This window comes from Cherax quadricarinatus, unplaced genomic scaffold (genome assembly GCF_038502225.1).
Source record: "Cherax quadricarinatus isolate ZL_2023a unplaced genomic scaffold, ASM3850222v1 Contig46, whole genome shotgun sequence".
In the NCBI taxonomy this organism is placed as follows: domain Eukaryota; kingdom Metazoa; phylum Arthropoda; class Malacostraca; order Decapoda; family Parastacidae; genus Cherax; species Cherax quadricarinatus.
Window position 1 is genome coordinate 264,660 of NW_027195072.1, and position 15,341 is coordinate 280,000.

Below are 15,341 nucleotides of genomic sequence, written 5' to 3' on the forward strand. Positions count from 1 at the left end.
TCATCTTGTTCATGAGACAGAAAGATTCACCTGTCATCTTGTTCATGAGACAGAAAGATTCACCTGTCATCTTGTTCATGAGACAGAAAGATTCACCTGTCATCTTGTTCATGAGACAGAAAGATTCACCTGTCATCTTGTTCATGAGACAGAAAGATTCACCTGTCATCTTGTTCATGAGACAGAAAGATTCACCTGTCATCTTGTTCATGAGACAGAAAGATTCACCTGTCATCTTACTTGTTCGTGAGACAAAAAGATTCACCTGTCATCTTGTTCATGAGACAGAAAGATTCACCTGTCATCTTGTTCATGAGACAAAAAGATTCACCTGTCATCTTGTTCATGAGACAGAAAGATTCACCTGTCATCTTGTTCATGAGACAGAAAGATTCACCTGTCATCTTGTTCATGAGACAGAAAGATTCACCTGTCATCTTGTTCATGAGACAGAAAGATTCACCTGTCATCTTGTTCATGAGACAGAAAGATTCACCTGTCATCTTGTTCATGAGACAGAAAGATTCACATGTCATCTTACAGAAAGATTTGTTCTTGTTCATGAGACAGAAAGATTCACCTGTCATCTTGTTCATGAGACAGAAAGATTCACCTGTCATCTTGTTCATGAGACAAAAAGATTCACCTGTCATCTTGTTCATGAGACAGAAAGATTCACCTGTCATCTTACTTGTTCGTGAGACAGAAAGATTCACCTGCCATCTTGTTCATGAGACAGAAAGATTCACCTGTCATCTTGTTCATGAGACAGAAAGATTCACCTGTCATCTTACTTGTTCATGAGACAGAAAGATTCACCTGTCATCTTACTTGTTCATGAGACAGAAAGATTCACCTGTCATCTTACTTGTTCATGAGACAGAAAGATTCACCTGTCATCTTGTTCATGAGACAGAAAGATTCACCTGTCATCTTGTTCATGAGACAGAAAGATTCACCTGTCATCTTGTTCATGAGACAGAAAGATTCACCTGTCATCTTGCTCATGAGACAGAAGGATTCACCTGTCATCTTGTTCATGAGACAGAAAGATTCACCTGTCATCTTACTTGTTCATGAGACAGAAAGATTCACCTGTCATCTTGTTCATGAGACAGAAAGATTCACCTGTCATCTTGTTCATGAGACAGAAAGATTCACCTGTCATCTTGTTCATGAGACAGAAAGAGTCACCTGTCATCTTGTTCATGAGACAGAAAGATTCACCTGTCATCTTGCTCATGAGACAGAAAGATTCACCTGTCATCTTACTTGCTCATGAGACAGAAAGATTCACCTGTCATCTTACTTGTTCATGAGACAGAAAGATTCACCTGTCATCTTGTTCATGAGACAGAAGGATTCACCTGTCATCTTGTTCATGAGACAGAAAGATTCACCTGTCATCTTGTTCATGAGACAGAAAGATTCACCTGTCATCTTGTTCATGAGACAGAAAGATTCACCTGTCATCTTGTTCATGAGACAGAAAGATTCACCTGTCATCTTGTTCATGAGACAGAAAGATTCACCTGTCATCTTGTTCATGAGACAGAAAGATTCACCTGTCATCTTGTTCACGAGACAGAAGGATTCACCTGTCATCTTGTTCACGAGACAGAAGGATTCACCTGTCATCTTACTCGTTCACGAGATGGGAAGAAAATATCAACAGTCCCAACAGAATCCCCCAAATAATACACATCTCCCTTTTAAAACTCACTCTGGATTATATCTCTCCACGTGTTCAATACATTGTTGCGCTGGTCGGATCAACTGATCCACCTGGACTCTAAATTGACATGTGTCATGTACACTGCCTGAATTAAGGTGAATCAGCGAAGCTTCAGCAGTTACCAACAGTAGTTTTATGACTGTTGTAGCGGTGGTTTGAAGGTCGTCGCGCTGACAGCTGTGTGGACGTTATCCACACAGTAACACTGACCCAGCGTACACCTTGAAGGTCAGATCACATCTTGCTCAGTTTGTGTCCCCTCAAAGTGACAATCAGGGTATTGGTCCTCTCAAAGTGACAATCAGAGTATTGGTCCCCTCAAAGTGACAATAAGAGTATTGGTCCCCTCAGTGACAATCAAGGTATTGGTCCCCTCAAAGTGATAATCAAAGTATTCATCAAATAACCAATCAAAAACCAATCGAGCTGTTTACATCACCCGTCAGAGAGCCAATCAGAGTGTAGACCTCCGCCAGCAAAGCCACAACCTTCACGCCCTCTCACGGCTCTCGACTCAGCCAATCAGGTACAAGAGACACTGATTAGCTGACTGACTGACTGATCAGACATTTAAACAAACACACACACACACACAGACTGACTGGTAGACTGTCGTAAGGAAGATGGCACTATAACAGTCCAGACAGCTGTAGAAACACACACACAGACTGACTGGTAGACTGTCGTAAGGAAGATGGCACTATAACAGTCCAGACAGCTGTAGAAACACACACACAGACTGACTGGTAGACTGTCTTAATAACAACAACGACAACAACAAACTGTAACACAACTTATAAAAAAAAATGGAAAGCCTCGACGCGTCGTAATAATGGCAGAATTACCGACAGGACGTCAGGTAAACAAACACAGAGCGGCAACTAACGTGACGTTTCACTGCGGCAAACAATGTTTCGCTCTTCGACGAAGCTCCTGGAGAGCGAAGTGTCGCAACGATGAAAAAAAAATGTCAACATCAGTTGCATCCGCGTCCGTTAGCCTGACGTCTCTTGATGCTTCACTAGCCAGAACTTCCGCGCGGCGCTCAGGCCAGAACTTCCGCGCGGCGCTCAGGCCAGAACTTCCGCGCGGCGCTCAAGCCAGAACTTCCGCGCGGCGCTCAAGCCAGAACTTCCGCGCGGCGCTCAGGCCAGAACTTCCGCGCGGCGCTCAAGCCAGAACTTCCGCGCGGCGCTCAAGCCAGAACTTCCGCGCGGCGCTCAAGCCAGAACTTCCGCGCGGCGCTCAAGCCAGAACTTCCGCGCGGCGCTCAGGCCAAAACTTCCGCGCGGCGCTCAGGCCAAAACTTCCGCGCGGCGCTCAGGCCAGAACTTCCGCGCGGCGCTCAAGCCAAAACTTCCGCGCGGCGCTCAGGCCAAAACTTCCGCGCGGCGCTCAAGCCAAAACTTCCGCGCGGCGCTCAGGCCAGAACTTCCGCGCGGCGCTCAGGCCAGAACTTCCGCACGGCGCTCAGGCCAGAACTTCCGCGCGGCGCTCAAGCCAAAACTTCCGCGCGGCGCTCAGGCCAAAACTTCCGCGCGGCGCTCAGGCCAGAACTTCCGCGCGACGCTCAAGCCAGAACTTCCGCGCGGCGCTCAGGCCAGAACTTCCGCACGGCGCTCAGGCCAGAACTTCCGCGCGGCGCTCAGGCCAGAACTTCCGCGCGGCGCTCAAGCCAAAACTTCCGCGCGGCGCTCAGGCCAAAACTTCCGCGCGGCGCTCACGCCAAAACTTCCGCGCGGCGCTCAGGCCAGAACTTCCGCGCGGCGCTCAGGCCAGAACTTCCGCACGGCGCTCAGGCCAGAACTTCCGCGCGGCGCTCAAGCCAAAACTTCCGCGCGGCGCTCAGGCCAAAACTTCCGCGCGGCGCTCAGGCCAGAACTTCCGCGCGGCGCTCAGGCCAGAACTTCCGCGCGGCGCTCAGGCCAGAACTTCCGCGCGGCGCTCAGGCCAGAACTTCCGCGCGGCGCTCAGGCCAAAACTTCCGCGCGGCGCTCAGGCCAGAACTTCCGCGCGGCGCTCAGGCCAGAACTTCCGCGCGGCGCTCAGGCCAGAACTTCCGCGCGGCGCTCAGGCCAGAACTTCCGCGCGGCGCTCAGGCCAGAACTTCCGCGCGGCGCTCAGGCCAGAACTTCCGCGCGGCGCTCAGGCCAGAACTTCCGCGCGGCGCTCAGGCCAGAACTTCCGCGCGGCGCTCAGGCCAGAACTTCCGCGCGGCGCTCAAGCCAGAACTTCCGCGCGGCGCTCAGGCCAGAACTTCCGCGCGGCGCTCAGGCCAGACCGCAGCGCATCCCTCTTCCTGGGAATGAACGAACAAATGTGATTCATCTGTTTGGAAATGAGAGTTGGAGGGGGAGGGGAAGGGATGGGGGAAGGGGAGGGGAGGAGGAGGGGAGAGGGAGAGGGAAGAGTTGAATGAGCTGGCAGAGGAGGGGGGGACGAATGGAATGTTAGTAACAAGGGTAATAGACGGGAGAGAAGAGGCTGGAGGGGAGAGAGAGAGAGGCCATAGGTGGGAAGTTTATTATTTTATTAAAATGTTTAATTATTATTATTATTATTATTATTATTATTATTATTATTATTATTATTATTATTATTATTATTATTAATGATATTGTTAATATTATTATTACAATGACTGATTCTCCAGGGAGCATATGCGTAGGTGATCTTTTACCCCTGATTGGCTGGGTCAGTGGGGGAAGAGGTACTGATTGGCTGGGTCAGTGGGGAAGAGGTACTGATTGGCTGGGTCAGTGGGGAAGAGGTACTGATTGGCTGGGTCAGTGGAGAAGAGGTACTGATTGACTAGGTTACTGGGGAAAAGTACTGGTTGGCTAGATCAGTGGGGAAAAGTACTGATTGGCTGGGTCAGTGGGGAAGAGATACTGATTGGCTGAGTCAGTAGGGAAGAGGCACTGATTGGCGGAGTCAGTGGGGAAGAGGTGCTGATTGACTGGGCCAGTGAAGAGGAGGTACTGATTGGCTGAGCCAGTGGGAGAGAGGTACTGATTGGCTGAGCCAGTGGGAGAGAGGTACTGATTGGCTGGGTTAGTGAGGAAGAGGTACTGATTGGTTGAGTCAGTGGGGAAGAGGTACTGATTGGCTGGGTCAGTGGGGAAGAGGTACTGATTGGTTAAGTCAGTGGGGAAGAGGTACTGATTGGCTGGGTTAGTGAGGAAGAGGTACTGATTGGTTGAGTCAGTGGGGAAGAGGCACTGATTGTCTGGGTCAGTGGGGAAGAGGTACTGATGGGCTGGGTAAGTGAAAAAGAGGTACTGATTGGCTTGGTTAGTGGGGAAAAAGTACTGATTGGCTGGGTCAGTGGAGAAGAGGTGCTGATTGGCTGGGTCAGTGGGGAAGAGGTACTAATTGGCTGGGTCAGTGGGGAAGAGGTACTGATTGGCTGAGTCATTGAGGAAGTGGCTCTGATTGGCTGGGTCAGTGAAGAAGAGGTACTGGTTGGCTTTGTCAGTGGGGAGAGGTAGTTATTGGCTCGGTCAGTGTGAAGGAGATACTGATTAGATGTGTCAGTGGGGAAAGGTACTGATTGGCTGGGTCAGTGAGGAAGAGGTACTGATTGTCTGGTCAGTGAGGAAGAGGTACTGATTGGCTGGATCAGTGGGGAAGAGGTACTGATTGTCTGGTCAGTGAGGAAGAGGTACTGATTTGCTGGATCAGTGGGGAAGAGGAACTGATTGGCTGGTCAGTAGAGGAGAGGTACTGTTTTGTTGGGTGGTTGGGGAAGAGGTACTGATTGGCTGGGTCAGTGAGGAAGTGTTACTGATTGGCTGGGACAGTGGGGGAGAGGTACTGATTGGTTGGGTCAGTGGGGAAGAGGTACTGATTGGCTAGGTCATTGGGGAAGAGGTACTGATTGGCTGGGTCGGTGGGGAAGAAGTACTGATTGGCTGGGTCAGTAGGAAAGAGGTACTGATTGGCTGGTCAGTGGGGGAGAGGTACTGATTGGTTGGGTCAGTTGGGGAGAGGTAATGTAGATGAGACGGAATGGGTCTGTGAGGGCGCAGATTAATCTCAATTGACTTGAGGGTATGATCAATATCCTTGTTGGGGTTTTGGGGAAATCATATCTCCCATTTTCATTTTTGGGAAGTTAATTCCCCATTCTGAGGATCTTGGCAGCCAATTTCTCTTATAAGTCTTTGGGAATCAACGTCCAGATTAAGTCTTCGTAGTTCAGTGTCCTAATTAAATCTTTAGGGCGTCACTGCCCTGACTAGGTCTCTGGAGGATCAGTGCCCTGAATGATTCTTGGAGGGAAGAGTATAGAAAAATCGACTTAGATATTTCTTGTAAGGTTAATGAGGATGCCTGTGTGTGTGTGTGTGTGTGTGTGTGTGTGTGTGTGTGTGTGTGTGTGTGTGTGTGTGTGTGTGTGTGTGTGTGTGTGTGTGTGTGTGTGTGTGTGTGTGTGTGTGTGTGTGTGTGTGTGTGTGTGTGTGTGTGTGTGTGTGTGTGTGTGTGTGTGTGTGTGTGTGTGTGTGTGTGTGTGTGTATGTGTGTGTGTGTGTGTGTGTGTGTGTGTGTGTGTGTGTGTGTGTGTGTGTGTGTGTGTGTGTGTGTCTGTGTCTGTGTCTGTGTGTGTGTTTACGGGTGTTTCCAAGGAGAGAGGAAGCCTCTTACTTCTTTGGTGGCGTCTTAAAGACCTGAGAGTACGCTGGTGGTCCCATCACCGGGTCTTTCTAAGGAACATCAGTCAGAATGGTTGTCACTTGTTGGGATCTTCAGACCCTAAACTCGTGTCCACATTTTTCTCGAGTTATGAAAATTCGATATTCGAGCCCTTACATCTGATTTGATCACTGTGAGTTCTCTGGTTATCAAAGCCACGGGGACGTGAGTGTAGTTTGATCTATACTTGCTGGGCCTTTCATGTCTGAGTTTGGTTACCTGTTGCCGCTAAGATATGTGTCGTCCATGAGGTTACTGTGAGGCAAAAGTCTACCATAGCGTGGTCTTGCTACAGCAGCCTGCGCCTTAGCATCCGTCTGTTCATGTCCCGGGACACTAACATTGCCTGGATACCAACATAAATCAACATCCCCGTGCAATAAGTGGGGATGAACTAACCACTCCTAGATCTTTTAGAAAACAGAATGGGTGGAAGCATGCTGGGCCAAGGCAGACAGAGCACAGTGAACTGAGAACCAACTAAACCATCTATCAGGACAAGAGCAGTGAAGATTGTATGGAGCTTTGCAGTGAACACAAGGGGCACTCTTGGTTGCTGTGACAAGTAAAAGTTCTTTCAGGTAGTCACAACAAAGCCAGCACTATCCTTGCTCTTTAATCTCTCAGTAAAGACCTGTATCCTGGAATCATGTTCTGAATTATGCATCAAGAAATTAGCCAAGGTCGTCATCGGCGCTCGATACTTAGGGTAGACTCCATCTATTGTCTATAAAGACGAACCTCAGAGGCACTGCCCAACAAGGTAGGAAGAACAGCGAGCCTGTGACAGCAGACACATCAAAGGCACATTCCAGGAGGCTTCGCCCTGAAAGAAACCTTGCACAACGAGCAAAGAGCTCACCCTCCTCCCTCTCCCAGAAAAACTGGAGCATAAGCAGGGTTCCAGGGAGCACAACAAACCTAAAACAAGGGAGATTCACCAGACTCAACATAGAGGCTCTTGATAAGGAAGATCCCCGAATCTTTTGAGTGCATTTTGCTGCTCACATCTTAACGACCTCATCTCCATGACAATGAATGCATTCCTCATCTGATCTCCATGACGCTAAATGCATTCCTCATCTCATCTCCGTGACACTGAATGCATTCCTTGAGCTCATCTCCACAATCCTTAATGCCGGATCTGATCTACATGGCAGTGAATACAATCATCCGTCTGATCGTCAGGATCTATACGTATATATTAGATCCACATACCTAAACACACACACACACACACAAAAAAATAAGAAGGAACATTGCAGCAGGCCTACTGGCCCATGCGAGGCAGGTCCAATTCACCCACCGGCTTAAGCCAATGCCTTAAGGTAGTCAGGTCAGGTGACATTCACTAAGGAAAGAGCACGGTAACTGACCTAGTAGCACAAGCTAGTCAGGTCCAACTCACACCCACTCATGTATTTATCTAACCTATTTTTAAAACTACACAACATTTTAGCCTTTATAACTGTACTCGGGAATTTGTTCCACTCATCAACAACTCTATTACCAAACCAGTGCTTTCCTATATCCTTCCTGAATCTGAATTTTTCCAACTTAAATCCATTGCTGAGAGTACTGTCTAGGCTAGATATTTTCAGCACGCTATTTACTTCTCCTTTATTAATTTTTTCTTTCCATTTATACACCTCGATCATATCCCCCCTAATTCTACGCCTTACGAGAGAGTGCAGATTCAGGGCCCTCAGTCTATCCTCATAGGGAAGATTTCTGATACATGGGATCATCTTTGTCATCCTCCTCTGTACGTTTTCCAGAGCATTTATATCCATTCTGTAATACGGTGACCAGAACTGAGCAGCATAGTCTAAATGAGGCCTAACCAAGAATTCTGTTAGCTTCATTGCGAACAATTATGCACTGTTGTCTTGCTTTCAGATTACTACAAACCAGAACTCCTAAATCCTTTTTGCAGTCCGTAATATTAAGATCTACATTATTTAGTTTATATGTGGCATGGTTATTGTCCTGTCCAACATTTAGAACTTTGCATTTGTCAATATTAAACTGCATCTGCCACTTCTCCGACCATTGCATCAGTCTATTCAAATCATCCTGGAGTGCTCTAGTGTCCTCATTAGAATGAATTGGACGGCCTATTTTGGTGTCATCAGCAAATTTGCTTATGTCGCTATTTATTCCCTCATCTATGTCGTTTATATAAATTGTGAATAACAACGGGCCCAACACTGACCCCTGTGGAACACCACTCGTGACGTGCCCCCATTCTGATTTCTCCCCATTGATGCAAACTCTCTGCTGTCTATCTGTCAGCCATGCCTCTACCCAGGGAAAATTTTTCCTCCTATTCCGTGTGCCTTGAAGTTTCCTCAGTAGCCTCTGATGTGGAACTCTATCGAAAGCCTTACTGAAGTCCATATACACAATATCATATTTACACATACACACACACACAGTGGGCAACTGTGACGAGCGGGGTCCCACAGGGGTCGGTCCTAGGACCAGTGCTATTTTTGGTATATGTGAATGACATGATAGAAGGGTTAGTCTCAGAAGTGTCCCTGTTCGCAGATGATGTGAAGTTAATGAGGAGAATCAAATCTGATGAGAATCAGGAAGGACTTCAAAGAGACCAGGACAGGCTGGACACCTGGTCCAGCAAGTGGCTTCTCGAATTTAACCCCACCAAATGCAAAGTTATGAAGATCGGGAAAGGGCAAAGAAGACCACACACGGAGTATAAGCTAGGGGGCCAAAGATTGCAAACCTAGCTCAAGGAGAAAGATCTTGGGGTGAGTATAACACCGAGCACGTCTCCGGAAGCTCATATCAACCAGATAACTGCTGCAGCATACGGGCGCCTGGCAAACCTGAGAACAGCGTTCCTATACCTTAGTAAGGAATTGTTCAAGACACTGTACACCGTGTATGTCAGGCCCATACTGGAGTATGCAGCACCTGTTTGGAACCCACACTTGATCAAGCACGTCAAGAAATTAGAGAAAGTGCAAAGGTTTGCGACAAGGTTAGTTCCAGAGCTAAGGGGAATGTCCTACGAAGAAAGGTTAAGGGAAATCGGCCTGACGACACTGGAGGACAGGAGGGTTAGGGGAGACATAATAACGACATACAAAATACTGCATGGAATAGACAAGGTGGACAGAGACAGGATGTTCCAGAGATGGGATACAGAAACAAGAGGTCACAATTGGAAGTTGAAGACCGAGATGAGTCAAAGGGATGTTAGGAAGTATTTCTTCAGTCATAGAGTAGTCAGGAAGTGGAATAGCCTAGAAAGTGAGGTAGTGGAGGCAGGAACCATACATAGCTTTAAGATGAGGTATGATAAAGCTCATGGAGCAGGGAGAGAGTGGACCTAGTAGCGATCAGTGTAGAGGCGGGGCCAGGAGCTGAGTCTCGACCCCTGCAACCACAATTAGGTGAATACAATAGTCAATTAGCAAGAACTCATTTAAAATTAAATCCTTTCTAAAATTTTCTCTTATACGTTTAAAGAATTTTTTTCATTTATATTAATGTAAAAATTAATAATTTTGCACCAAAAGAACGTTAGAAAACTTACCTAACCGTATTATAACAAGCGCAATTTAACTTAGCGTAATGCAACTAAATATATTTTATATAAGTTTACATTAATTTAATAATAAACAAACACAATTAATTTTTCTTCGTTAGGTTCAGAATGATTTTTTCGAAATTATTGCATACACAAATTTTCGCTTGTCTTATTCGACAAGAAGTGTGTTGCTATTTAAGCCAAAATCGCAAGTGTTACTTATTCGGCACAATATTTATATATATGCTAAAGGAGCAGGCAGGAATAACAGGAAAAGCACTGCAATGAATCAGGGAATACCTGACAGGAGGGAAACGAGTGATGGTCGTTGACTAAGTGTCGGAATGGATGCATGTGACGAGGGGGATGCACAGGGATCAGTCCTTCGTCTGGTGCTGTTTCTTGTATACATAAATGACCTGACAATAGTCAGAGATATCCTTGTTTGCAGACGACATGAAAATGATGAGAATACAAACGGAAGAGGACCAGGAAAAGCTACAAAGGGATCTGGACAGGCTGCGTATCTGGTCTGACAAATGACTCCTGGAGTTAACTACATTAAGTGCAGAGTCGTGAAGCTTGAGGAAGGGCAAAGAAGACCGTAGACGGAGTATAGGCTCGGGGGCAAAGACTGCAAGCCTCACTCAAGGAGAAGGGCCTTGGGGTGAGTATCATACCGAGCATATTACCTGAAGTGCACATCAATCAAATAAGTACTGCAACAAATGAGCGTCTGACAAGCCTAAGAATAGCTTTATGATATCTAAGGAGCCATTCACTGTACTACGTGTACGTCAGGCCCATATTAGAGTATGCAGCACCAGTATGGAACCCACACCTGGTCAAGCATGTCAGGAAATTGGAGAAAATGCAGGGGTTTGCAACAAAACTAGTCACGGAGCTAAGGGGGTATGTCCTATAAGGAGAGGTTAAGGTAACGTAATCTGACGACACTGGAGGGCAAGAGGAATAGGGGGGATTTGATAACGATGTACAAAATGCTGAGGGGATATTGACAAGGTGAAGAGAGACGGAATGTTTGAAAGATGGGACACAAGAACACGAGGGCACAACTAGAAGTTGAAAATTTAAATAAGTCATAGGATGTTAGGAAGGATTTCTTCAGCCTTAGAGTTGTCTGGAAGTGGATCTAACTGGAGGCTGAAGTGGTAGAGGCAGGGTCCATACAAAGCTTGAAGAAGAGGTATGACAAGCCTCTTGAAGCTGGGAAAGAGTAGACTTACTAGCGACTAGAGAAAAGGTGGGGCCAGGAGCTGTGAATCGTCCCTTGCCACCACATATAGGTGAATACACACACACACACACACACACACACACACACACACACACACACACACACACACACACACACACACACACACACACACACACACAAAATACCCTTCTTGTCCTATATAGATAACATGAATCAGCTCAGAGAAAATAAGCCTACCGCTCCTACTACCACACTCAGAGCTGTCACCTTCCCTACCACCTCCCATCCCACCCTCCCACCCCTCCACGCCCACACTCACGCCCACGCCCCTAATAGTACGCTAGTAGTATAAGAATTTAGCGTGAAGGGAGATCGCGGGGTCCTAGTTTATTGATTTGACTTGTTGACGGAGGCGCAGACTGTGTTGTGGAGGGAGGCGTGGGTAGCCGTGAGGGTAACTGCCCCTACACCTGCCCAGCTACACACAGCAGGGCACCGTGCCTACAGTGCCACAGCAGCAGTAGAGTGAAACACTAGCATTTCATTGATAGAGTACAGAGTTCCTCTGACGTCATAGCCTAGCTGGAGAGATGTTTGAACCTGAAATTTTACCTACATTAAACATCCCCGGGCTGCTGTCTAGTGGATGATCCATCCTCATCCACACCCTGCCCTGGACGGCTGCAACGGCTGAGGGAAAAGGGAACTGCATGGTGAGGGGAAAGGGAGAGATGGGAGATAGAGGAAATAATGAGGATAGAGTGCGTGTGGCAAGGGTGGGTAAATGTGACGTCACAGCTGCGCGTTGCAACATTAATGGTTGGTGGGTTGGTGGGTTGAGGCGCAGTCCTAGCAAGGACCTCGTAGTGTGAGGGACGCTACTCGCCCGCTCTCACCTCCTCTGGGAGAGAAACACCCTTTTTATATTTATATTTAAGTATTCTTTGACGTGTTTTATTTGGTGAACATTTTGCAACTCGTTTGTTATTAAAGTTCTCAAAATTACCAAAAGGAAAAAAAAGAGATAATAGTCTAAAGGTCACTTGGGTAGAGGAGAGGAGCAGCAGTAGCCACCACAACCACTACTACTGCTACTACCACTACCACCACCACTACTACTACTATTACTACTACTACTGCTACTACTACTACTACTTCTGCTGCAACTGCTACTACTACAACAGCATTAAGATTTCTCCCCAGCCCCTCACACTTCAGCCCGGTCAGCGCAGTGGCCCACCAAACAAGGTAAATCAATGTTTTTTACAGTATGGACAAGTGCCAAAACTCGTACCTGAACAAGTGCCTGGTCAAGTGGCACTCATACATAACCTCAAATACTCTACGGACGAAATGAAATAAAAATCTTGAGTCTTGACAGATAGATATTCTAGTATCATCTTAGTCTGTGGATGCTGGTGAAGGTCTCTTGATCTAAGCAATAGGAGCTACCCTAGCCCTGGGATCAAACCTGCATGACCCCCTGCGGGTGTAGCGCTTCCACATAGAATGATATAGTTTCTAGTGTAAATAGTGACACTTAGAGTTGCTACACACTGACTCTAGTTAGAGGTGTTGACTACAAGTCCCAGAAGCGAGTCTTATTTGGGTCCATATGGTCCCAAGACCACTGGAAGATTGCTGTTTAAATAGACAGAAACGCCCAGTAACTCCTCCCTTCTCTCCTCTCCTCACCCCTCTCCTCACCCCTCTCCTCACCCCTCTCCTCACCCCTCTCCTCACCCCTCTCCTCACCCCTCTCTTCACCCCCCTCCTGGGCGGTGCCTGGCTAGAGAATGCACAGTTGCAAGCTTTCGTTGCTCCGTTATATTGCATGATGTGCACGAAGGTTCCAGGTGTTGGTGGTAGTGTTGGTGGTAGTGTTGGTGGTGGTGCTGTGTTGGTGTTGGTAGTGGTGCTGTGTTGGTAGTGGTGCTGTGATGGTGGTGCTGTGTTGGTAGTGGTGCTATGTTGATGGTGCTGTGTTGGTGTTGGTAGTAGTGGTGCTATGTTGGTGGTGCTGTGTTAGTAGTGGTGGTGCTGTGTTCGTAGTGGTTCGTGGTGCTGTGTTGGTGATTTGTTTTTCTTGGTGTTGGTGTATGTGGTGGTGCTGTGTTGGTCGTGGTGCTGTTGGTTGTGGTGCAGTGTTGGTGGTACTGATGGTAGAATTCACGTGAGCAGGGTTGTTGTTCATGTTGATGTATTGGCACTGTTGGTGGAGATTCTGGTGGGGCTGTTGTTGATGATTCTGGTAAGGTTATTGTTGGTGGTAAGACTATTGTTAGAGGTTCTGGTTAGGCTATGGTTGGAGGTTCTGGTAAGACTATTGTTGGTAGTAAGGCTATTGTTGGAGGTTCTGGTAAGGCTATTGTTGGAGGTTCTGGCAAGGCTATGGTTGGAGGCTCTGGCAAGGCTATTGTTGGAGGTTCTGGTAAGGCTAGTGTTGGAGGTTCTGGTAAGGCTATTGTTGGAGGTTCTGGTAAGGCTATTGTTGGAGGTTCTGGTAAGGCTATTGTTGGAGGTTCTGGTGGGCTGACACAGTGGGAAAGAAAGTCAGCTGACTTGCACAGTAATATTCCATCAAGCAGATGGTCATTATACAAGAGTGTTCACTAGTGTCAGCCTGACCTGGTAGACTTCACTAGTGTCAGCCTGAGCTGGTAGACTTCACTAGTGTCAGCCTGAGCTGGTAGACTTCACTAGTGTCAGCCTGAGCTGGTAGACTTCACTAGTGTCAGCCTGAGCTGGGAGACTTCACTAGTGTCAGCCTGAGCTGGTAGACTTCACTAGTGTCAGCCTGAGCTGGTAGACTTCACTAGTGTCAGCCTGAGCTGGGAGACTTCAGTAGTGTCAGCCTGAGCTGGTAGACTTCACTAGTGTCAGCCTGAGCTGGGAGACTTCAGTAGTGTCAGCCTGAGCTGGTAGACTTCACTAGTGTCAGCCTGAGCTGGGAGACTTCACTAGTGTCAGCCTGAGCTGGGAGACTTCAGTAGTGTCAGCCTGAGCTGGGAGACTTCACTAGTGTCAGCCTGAGCTGGGAGACTTCAGTAGTGTCAACCTGAGCTGGGAGACTTCAGTAGTGTCAGTCTGAGCTGGGAGACTTCAGTAGTGTCAACCTGAGCTGGGAGACTTCAGTAGTGTCAGCCTGAGCTGGGAGACTTCAGTAGTGTCAACCTGAGCTGGGAGACTTCAGTAGTGTCAGCCTGAGCTGGGAGACTTCAGTAGTGTCAGCCTGAGCTGGGTGACTTCAGTAGTGTCATCCTGAGCTGGGAGACTTCAGTAGTGTCAGCCTGAGCTGGGAGACTTCAGTAGTGTCAGCCTGAGCTGGGAGACTTCAGTAGTGTCAGCCTGAGCTGGGAGACTTCAGTAGTGTCAGCCTGAGCTGGGAGACTTCAGTAGTGTCAGCCTCAGCTGGAAGACTTCAGCAGTGTCAGCCTCAGCTGGGAGACTTCAGTAGTATCAGCCTGAGCTGGGAGACTTCAGTAGTGTCAACCTAAGCTGGGAGACTTCAGTATTGTCAGCCTGAGCTGGGAGACTTCTGCAGTGTCAGCCTGAGCTGGGAGACTTCAGTAGTGTCAACCTCAGCTGAAAGACTTCAGCATTGTCAGCCTGAGCTAGGAGAATTTAGTAGTGTCAGCCTCAGCTGGGAGACTTCACTAGTGTCAGCCTGAGCTGGGAGACTTCAGTAGTGTCAGCCTGAGCTGGGAGACTTCACTAGTGTCAGCCTGAGCTGGGAGACTTCAGTAGTGTCAACCTGAGCTGGGAGACTTCAGTATTGTCAGCCTGAGCTGGGAGACTTCTGCAGTGTCAGCCTGAGCTGGGAGACTTCAGTAGTGTCAACCTCAGCTGAAAGACTTCAGCATTGTCAGCCTGAGCTAGGAGAATTTAGTAGTGTCAGCCTCAGCTGGGAGACTTCAGCAACGTCAGCCTCAGCTGAAAGACTTCAGCATTGTCAGCCTGAGCTAGGAGAATTTAGTAGTGTCAGCCTGAGCTGGGAGACTTCAGTAGTGTCAGCCTCAGCTGAAAGACTTCAGCATTGTCAGCCTGAGCAGGGAGACTTCACTAGTGTCAGCCTGAGCTGGGAGAATTTGGTAGTGTCAACCTGAGCTGGGAGACTTCAGCAGTGTCAGCCT

The 15,341-nt window shown here is 47.8% G+C and overlaps 1 protein-coding gene across 1 annotated transcript in view; it reads left to right on the plus strand.

Moving 5' to 3' along the window:
* Positions 1-12,041: 12,041 nt before the first annotated feature.
* Positions 12,042-15,341, plus strand: part of Tob (Transducer of ERBB2) — a 212,150-nt gene continuing 208,850 nt past the window's right edge. Inside the window, exon 1 of the mRNA XM_053779200.2 lies at positions 12,042-12,456. The gene's annotated coding sequence lies outside the window, so the exon portion shown is untranslated. The remainder of the gene's footprint in view (positions 12,457-15,341) is intronic.